At 35.4% G+C, this 8,527-nt stretch overlaps 1 long non-coding RNA gene across 1 annotated transcript; it reads right to left on the bottom strand.

Annotated features, from left to right (window-relative positions):
• Positions 1–33: 33 nt before the first annotated feature.
• Positions 34–7,253, bottom strand: LOC129349175 (uncharacterized). Its single transcript, XR_008602073.1, has 4 exons — positions 7,062–7,253; positions 5,775–5,923; positions 4,484–4,775; positions 34–315 (listed from the first exon to the last, which is right to left on the bottom strand). It is a non-coding gene; the product is annotated as an uncharacterized LOC129349175 (long non-coding RNA).
• Between the last annotated feature and the right edge of the window lie 1,274 nt (positions 7,254–8,527).

Here is an 8,527-nt window from a genome sequence, read left to right as displayed (position 1 = left end):
ACTTTAGCGTTTGAGTTGTTGTGCTAGTTTGGTTTTTGTATGGTTTCATTTGGACGACTATCTCGAGGCCCCTCCATGTGGTTTAGTGAGGTTTTCTGCAACAGTTCTACAAAGCAACCTGCAGCAGAAGAGACTTTGAGAGTTTTTAGGAAGTTCTGGAGAGCAGACTTTAGAGCAGCAGAAACGTTGGTCAGCAGTTTGAGCAGGAGAAGGTGAGCTTCAGAGTAGAAATGAGATGGAAACCTTCTTGACCCGTGTGGTGAGGTCCTGTACCAAGAGTTTGAGCAGGTTGTGAAGAGTCTGTAGTTCTTTGGTCTGAAAGCACAAGAAGAGTCGACTCATTAAAGGAGAAAACAGGAGATATTGTTGCTTCTTCTGTCACTCTGCAGTTTCCTTAGACTGAATATCAAGTTTATATTTTAAATGATTTCCCATGTGAGCCCAAGAAGACTTCAATAAACTCCCTCCATCCCCTGGACACAACATATTTTATTACCATGTTAAATCTTTTTTTTTTTTTTTTTTTTTTTTTTTAATGTTTTTGAGTTTTAATCATAGTTTTAGCATAGTTTTTTTTCTCTTTGCTTGTTTAGTTTTGTCATCTGTGTGAAAGGTGCTAAACAAATAAAGTTGAATTGATAAACTGAATAACTGACTAATTCATGATTGTGACAACAAAAGTATTTTCATTGTGATTTAAGGGTTTGTTTCATTTTTAAGGTTGGGATTAAAATCTTGACCGAAAAAAAGATTAAAGAAATAAACTACATAACAAAAAGCAATTAAATAAAGGGGGAAAAATTATTACAATAAAACTTTTAAAAAAGTTGAATATTATTATTGTTTAAAAAGTATTTTTTTTGAATGTTTAATATTATTGTTTAAAAAGTATTTTTTTAAAGGTTTAATAATCTAATTAAATGTTTTGTTTTTTTAAATGTTTAATATTCTTGTTTAAAAAGTATTTTTTTAAAGGTTTAATAATCTAATTAAATGTTTTGTATTTTTAAAAAATGTTTAATATTATTCTTGTTTAAAAAGTGTTTTTTTAAATGTGTAATTATCTGAAATATTTTCTCTGCAATTTTTAATAATGTTATTTTAAAAATTTTGTTTAATTTCATACTTCCATGTTTTGTATCGTGTTTAATTATCTAAATCAATATTTTGTCTGTTTAATGTCATTTAATTGTATTTAATCAAACTAAAGACAATACATATGAAAAGACATCAGTTAAACTTTAGAAGATCAAATTAAACAGAAGAGACAATAAAAGGATCAAAATGAGCAAAAACAGATAAAGATATTAAAGCGTTTTCTAGTCTGAAATGAAAACATCAAGTTGTTTCTTCAAACATTTCCTCTTTCTATGTTCTTGGTTTGATTGTGGGCAGATTTACTAAGAACTACTAGTAGTTGAAGGCATTGATCAAACTAATGTTACCTTCTGATCTCCACAAACTTTACTGTTCAGTGAAGAGAATCAAAGTTTGTTGAGGATTTCTGAAAAACCCACAGGTGAATGTCTGAGAAGAACTCAGATGGATGATCTAAATGTGAAATCAAGACTCATGGTCACAAGTTTAAAGGCTTCTGTTAACCAGAAAGTTCAAACTAACAGAGAAGTACTGAGAAACTTTTAAAACTTCAGTCCTCAGACTGTCTAAAGGTTCAAACTAACAGAGAAATACTCAGGAACTTCGAAGATTTCAGTCCTTGGACTGTCTGAAGGTTCAAACTAACAGAGAACTACTGAGGAACTTTGAAGATATCAGTCCTTGGACTGTGTGAAAGTTCAATCCAACAGAGAACTACTGTGGGACTTAGAAAATTTCAGCCCTCAGACTGTGTGAAAGCTCAGGTCCTGAGGACTCAGGAGGTGTGGAGGCTTTGAAAAGTCTTGGAACTGAGGGTTCAACCCTCCAGCACAAAGGCAGAAGTCCAACCTCCTGAGAAAAACGGTCGAGAAAAGAGAAAGTAAAAAAAAAACCTCGAAAACGACAAAAAATAGATGATAAATGCGCAAAAAAAAGTAAATTTAGTATCTGAGCGAATAGCTCAGGGGAAAAGAAGACAGACTACCAAGTGGAAGGTCGCAGGTTCGAGACCCGCCACCGGCAGTTTTCTTTGTTTGTCTTTGTCAGAATTTTGAGAAAATTTAAGAAGCGTCTGGTCTTGAACCAGCGACCTGCAGCTCCACAGGCAAATCCTTAACTCACTGAGCTACAGATCAGATAAAAAGAAATAAATTCGTCGTCCCTTTGACATCGTAGTTTGTGAAGTCACCACATGGGTGGAGCCAAGGCGGAGTCTGGGTGGAGTCAGGGCGGAGAGTAGGCGGGGAGGTGGGTGGCGGCCTCCCCCCTCTACTCCCCCACCGCCCACCACACCTTCCCCCGCCTGACGAGTTCTTCGAGTCTCCACGAGTTCTTCGAGTCTCGACAGTTTTTCCCGAGTTTCTGGAGCTTCTACGAGGTCCGAGGCAGGACAAGTTGTCATGAAGAGGTGACTTTTTACAGCGACTAGAAGGAAGACGACTAGAAGAGCAGGTCTTCAACCACCATCCATAAAATCCATGGAGTCGGCTCCAGAGAAATGAAGGGAGATCAACTTTTATCAACCTCCATCCAGATGTTCAACTTGATATCTTTGAGATTTTTAGCACCACAAACCTCACACTTTATTATCATTTATTAGGACTTTCATGGAATCCACCAGCAGATTTAGTTTTTGTTGAGAAACTTTATTCTTGTCATCGTGGGACTGCAGTATTTATAACTCTTCCTTCTATTTGACCTCATGTTTATTAGTTTTAGTGGAGAAAGTTATTTATATGTCGATTAGTCTCTTAAAAACCAAATAATAAATTGGATTAGTCAAGAGGTTTAAATTTCTTACTTTGTCACATTTTAAATATGACAAGAAAATATAAAAATAAAGCGTCTTGAGACAATTTGACCTGTAATTGGCGTTATATAAATAAAATTGAATTAAAATTGTATGTCTCTTGTAATGTTGGAGTAATTCAGCCATATATGTTGGAAAACACATTTTCTTTGTCCATTAATCTGTTGATTGTTTTCTCCAGTAATTCATTTCTTGTTTTGGTTAATAAAATGTCAAACCCAAACATATTCAGTTTACTGTCATAAAAACCAAAAAGATTTACATTCATGATGCAGGAATCAGACAGTTTTTCACTTTTTATCTTAGTTTAGTCAGAAAGATAGTTGATAATGTGTGAATTGTTGCAGCTTGTGAGTTGTAAAAGGTTTTAATCTTTGGGGCCGAGTATCAAAAAACATTAAGAAACCAACATCAACAAAACAGTCAACAAAGACTTGAACATCATTAAAGGGAAATCCAACTTTTGCATGACAATGTTTAATTAAAGGACATTTATTTCCAACATAAATGTGTGATATTCATCCTCTGGAGCGTTCTCTTCACATCGTCTTCCACCTGGACTGGTTTGGTTGGGAGCATGTGCAACAAACATTTGAAAAACTGCACTTTAACATCAATGAATGACACTGAAGTTTAATCTCTACATAAATGAGACAGTCTGGATGTGCTGCTCTGTCATTAACTCCTAAGTTTAGGGAAAGTTCAAACAAAAGAGGACAGTTCAGATCAGACTTGAGAATGAGCTGATTTTGAACAAACATCTCAGACTTTCTAAGCTTCAGTACCTCTAGCAAGATATTTTAACAACAAGCAACTGAAGAGATCCAGAAGTTGGAGAGAGTTAGCTTTAGCTGAGCCAAAGAACATGTGGGACGCTAACCTAGCAAACATTTCAGACTTTTCTCTGAATTCTGAGAAATAATTTCCTATTTAATGACAGAGCTACACATCTTAACTCAGTCTCATTAAAACAGACTCTAATTCAGTGTCATCCATCCATATTAAAGTGCAGTTACCCAAAATGTTTGTTGCATGAGCTCCAACAAAACCTGTCCAGGTAGAAGGCCACTTTGACAAACAGGAAGTGGAAGATTCCAAGCAGATTTATAGAAGGGGGAACCGGACTTTACTAAGTGTGGTCGAGTATAGAGGGGTGTTTTGTGGGTTTTTAATGCTGATAATGATTATTAGTGAGACATTTGGAGTAGATATTCATTTGCAGTAAATGAAAGTATTTAAAATCTTGGAGTTAAACTTAGAAGAACACAAACTCTAACAGAAAACTTTGTTGATACATTTTTGTTTTGTTTACAGATGTTAAGTTAAAGGAGTTTTATTCTTGACATATAACCAATCAAATCACTCCAGAAGACAGAGACCACAGGTATATAAAGGTTCAGAGCCAAAGTAGCGCCACTTTTAAATTGATTTATTACCGTAAATCAGTAAAAAATAAAATACTGATAATCAGTAAATCAGTCAGTCCACAATTACTACAATTCTACAATGTATGTCTCTTTCCTTTGACTTGTTATTTGTACAATATATGATGTATATGATGGCGTTTTTTCATACCGAAGGCTATACTGGGCCGCTGCACTCCTCCTCTGTTGTTTTCTGGATTGTACTCAGCTGCATGCCTTCGTCCACCAGGCCTCCGTTGACTCGTCCCGCCTGCCGTCTCTGGAGCTGAAGCTGGATTGGAACAGACCAAAGTACAGTCCAATCACGATGCCAGCTGCCTCTCAAAAGGCTCCTTCATCTGGCAGGTGGCAGCACTTCTTCTGAGGGGAAGCTGAGCTGGCCCGGCAGAACTTTGGAAATGTGTTCCAGTGGTTGGTGGATGTGTGGGGAGATAGAGAGGGACCTTTGAATTGTTCACAAAGGAAAACAGGGAACCTGTTGTTAGTTTTAGTTTAGGGTGCTACTGCGGTGTGTTTTTGGGTTTTAAGAGGTGAACAGGAAGAGGTTTTTTTTGTATTGATTATCTTTTACATTGTTCCTGGTTGGAATGCCCATCAATGTCAACATGAAGTTCACTTTTAGTTCTGTTTATTTATTTTTATTTTACTAACACCCATTTGCTTTTAACCCCCTCACATGTTGTGTTGTTGTAAACTTCCTCTTTCAAATAAATGCTCGTCTAACCCTCTGGAAACCAGCGTTTGGACTGTTTTTGTGTTGCTCCTCACCTACTTCAGACAGCCGGGACATAACAACGTTTTGTGGACCAAAGGCTATACTATGATGTTTTTAGAGCAACATGCTACACTATGACGTTTTTTGGACCAAAGGATATACTATGACATTTTTAGAGCGACATGCTATACTGTGACATTTGTTGGGTGACACTCTATACTATAGGCTTTTTAAATTGACATATTACTATGACTTTTTTTGTTTTAGTTTTTTTTTTTTTTAGTAACAAGAATTTGAACAGTTCTAAAAATTACTATACTTTTACTTGTGCAATGAAATATTATTCTATGGCATTTTTTAGATAACATACTCTGATGTTTTCTTGAAAAACATACTATTTTTTTACAATATACTACACTATGATATTTTTTGAACCACATATCATACATGACAATTTTAGACAACATCCTATCATTTTGCACTTTTTGAACCACATAATAATCTATGGGTTTTTTTTTGCCAAGCTATACTATGAACTACAGGCCATACTATGTTATTCTTGAAAAGTATACTATACTTTGACATTTTCTGAACTACATCCATAGTATCTATGGCATTATACACAGAGTGCTTTGGTTACATGTTGATTTATAATCTAGATTTTTTTTCTGTTTTGTTTTTTGATGGGATTACCACAGACCTGACCGTGAACACCGTTGACACCCACCTGAGGGAGACGCTGCCTAAGATCTCAAGGCTGCTTGGTCGTGGTCTTTCTGGTCCTGCTCCAGAACGTCTTCATCAACTACGTCTTCTTTTGAAGAGGCCCTCAGATGCTGCAATCTCTGACCTTAAGGAGGAACTGCTACTTTCACTCTGTAACGAGACGGCGGTTATTTTAAGACCCAGCTCCTGGCGGCTTTGAGTGAAAGTTTAACACCCATCAAAACAGAACTACAGACAGTTAAATCTGAGCTGTCGGTCAGTATTTCATCAAGTCCGACCCAGCTGCCCTAAAGCACGCTGTGGGTGAAACAGAAACTTCACCCTCCACATCACCGACGACATCGTCACACTCCAAAGCAGAGCACCTGTCTGCTGAATTTTTAAAAGTGGACTATAAATGTGAAGAATGTGAGCAGCAGCAGCCTGTGAGCAGCGGGACAGATGTGATCAGAAAGAAGTCATTTTCTTTTTTCTTTTCTTTCTGGTTGACTTGATGCTGTCAGATGCAGATGTTGGAGCTGATTCTGATCTTTCAGGATAAAAAAGCTGCTTTTCCTTCACAGACTTTTCAGGAAATTATTCTCTCAGGTTTTCTCTGCTATTTATATTTTTTATTATCTGTGATTATTTCATTATTTCTTTATTGTAAAATAAAGTTTGAGGCATAAAGACTCATTTAGTCATTTTATTCCTGAAATGTTTGACGTAGCAGAACTAAACTTCCATTTTCCTTCTTGTACTTTTGATACTAGAACTAAACGTATCTTTAACATGGATCATCTGCTTTTAATGAATCAGCAGCAACATCACAACAACAAATGAGACAATTTTCAACAAATTAATCAAATTGATGTCATTTAAAACTACCAGTCTGTTTTAGTGTCAAATTAAAGCTGATTACTGACAACTAGAACATTAACGTTACTGTTTTAATCACATTTAAGTTTCCTGAACATTACATTAATATCAACCAGCCACAGTTTTTTGAACTTAATGTACCACATTACAGGAACACAACACACTTCAGCTGTTTACATGAAACTCAACACAAACATCCTTAGCTTAATGCTACGTTAGCTTTAATCAAGCTACAACTGAACAGCTAGCTCGGTTAGCATCGCTAACATTAAAGCTAATATTTACTATGCTAACTTTCTTCTCTGGTCAACACACACTGAAACAAACTCCACCAACATCTGGAGTGCATGGCACACATTACATCTGACACTAAAGCTGCATATAAAGTGCATTAAAAGCGGCACCGATACGAAAATAAACATTTACTTACTGAACTATCAGAGTCCTTTCAGTGTCTGCTGGTAGAATCAGCCGAAGGTAGAAAACTGGTTAAAACAAGCCAACGGGCAGGAAAACTGTCTGTGGAAAATGTTGTGCTGCTCCACCGATAAATAAACCAACAGTTATTATATCAGAATTAATCCAAACCAGGAGAGTAGAGTCTCTGCTGCCTCCTCCATAGGACCTGTCATTCATTCCAGACCGGACTGTCAATCAAGTAGTCCCGCCCCCTGGCTTCGCAAAACTTTAACGCTCTATAAAATAATCAATATTGATTTATTTTAAGATCAGCCACCTGATCTCTCATTTTGACCATGAAAACTAACGAAAAAAATCATATACAGTCTATGCACTGTAGTCTGTGCGGCTCTACACTTGCTGATGACCACTTCCGGTCTCAGAAAATGAAAAAACGGACCTTTTTTCGTTTGTCTCTTACTCATTTTACTTTCTTGTTATTCTAAATATAAAACGAAAATCAAAGCATTTAAAAAAAAATCGTATATCCCCTTTTGATCATGAAAAGGAAAAACGCCTTGTATTTCAATTTAATTTTTTGTATTTTTAAACGAAAATCAAATAACCACTCATTTTTTGTTTTTCAATACTCGTTTCAGAACGGAAAATCCAATTACCAGATCCGTACACGGACCCATAAACCACAATAAACTACAGACACGATAATGGAATGAAATACTCCTTAAATACTGCTTGAATGTGGTACATAACAAGGAAAACAAACAATGCAACTACAAATGGTTTTAAATGGTTATTTAGATATTATTATTATATTATTTAGATACTACACGACATTATATGAAAAACTATTTTATCTGACTAAGATAAATTTTAAGGTTAATATCTTACAGCATCATTTAAAGTACAAATTCACCTCACCAATTCAAATAATAAAGTGAAAAACCTTCTTTCTATCTATCTATCTATCTATCTATCTATCTATCTATCTATCTATCTATCTATCTATCTATCTATCTATCTATCTATCTATCTATCTATCTATCTATCTATCTATCTGTTACCCTACAAAGCACATGAGCTACAGCAGACTTGAAAAACTCTTTTAACAGGATAGTGCACCACTGTGCATATTCAACTCTGTAGTTACTTGTTACTTTTCAAAAATGTATTTGACATTTTTTATTACAGTTTTATTAGCAGTATGATAAAATTTTGGAGTCTGCATGCACAGCTGTTGGGTCCCCTCTGCAACATCAAGTACCATAAAATTATACCGATCCCGAATATGTTGAATAAAAAAAAAAATTTAAAAAAAAAAAAGTCTAATAGTCCTGAATTTAACTTCCATTGGAATTCAACACAGGCTGGAAATCATTTTTACTACTGTAAATTACTTAATATTCTATAATGTACACAAATACATCACATTATACAAAACTATTATTTAGCTGATGAATAAAAATGGATGGATATGCA

The sequence above is a fragment of the Amphiprion ocellaris genome, chromosome 6 (assembly GCF_022539595.1).
Source record: "Amphiprion ocellaris isolate individual 3 ecotype Okinawa chromosome 6, ASM2253959v1, whole genome shotgun sequence".
Taxonomy (NCBI): Eukaryota; Metazoa; Chordata; class Actinopteri; family Pomacentridae; genus Amphiprion; species Amphiprion ocellaris.
The sequence above is the reverse complement of the archived record's forward strand: the minus strand, read 5'-3'. Positions and strand labels throughout refer to the sequence as shown.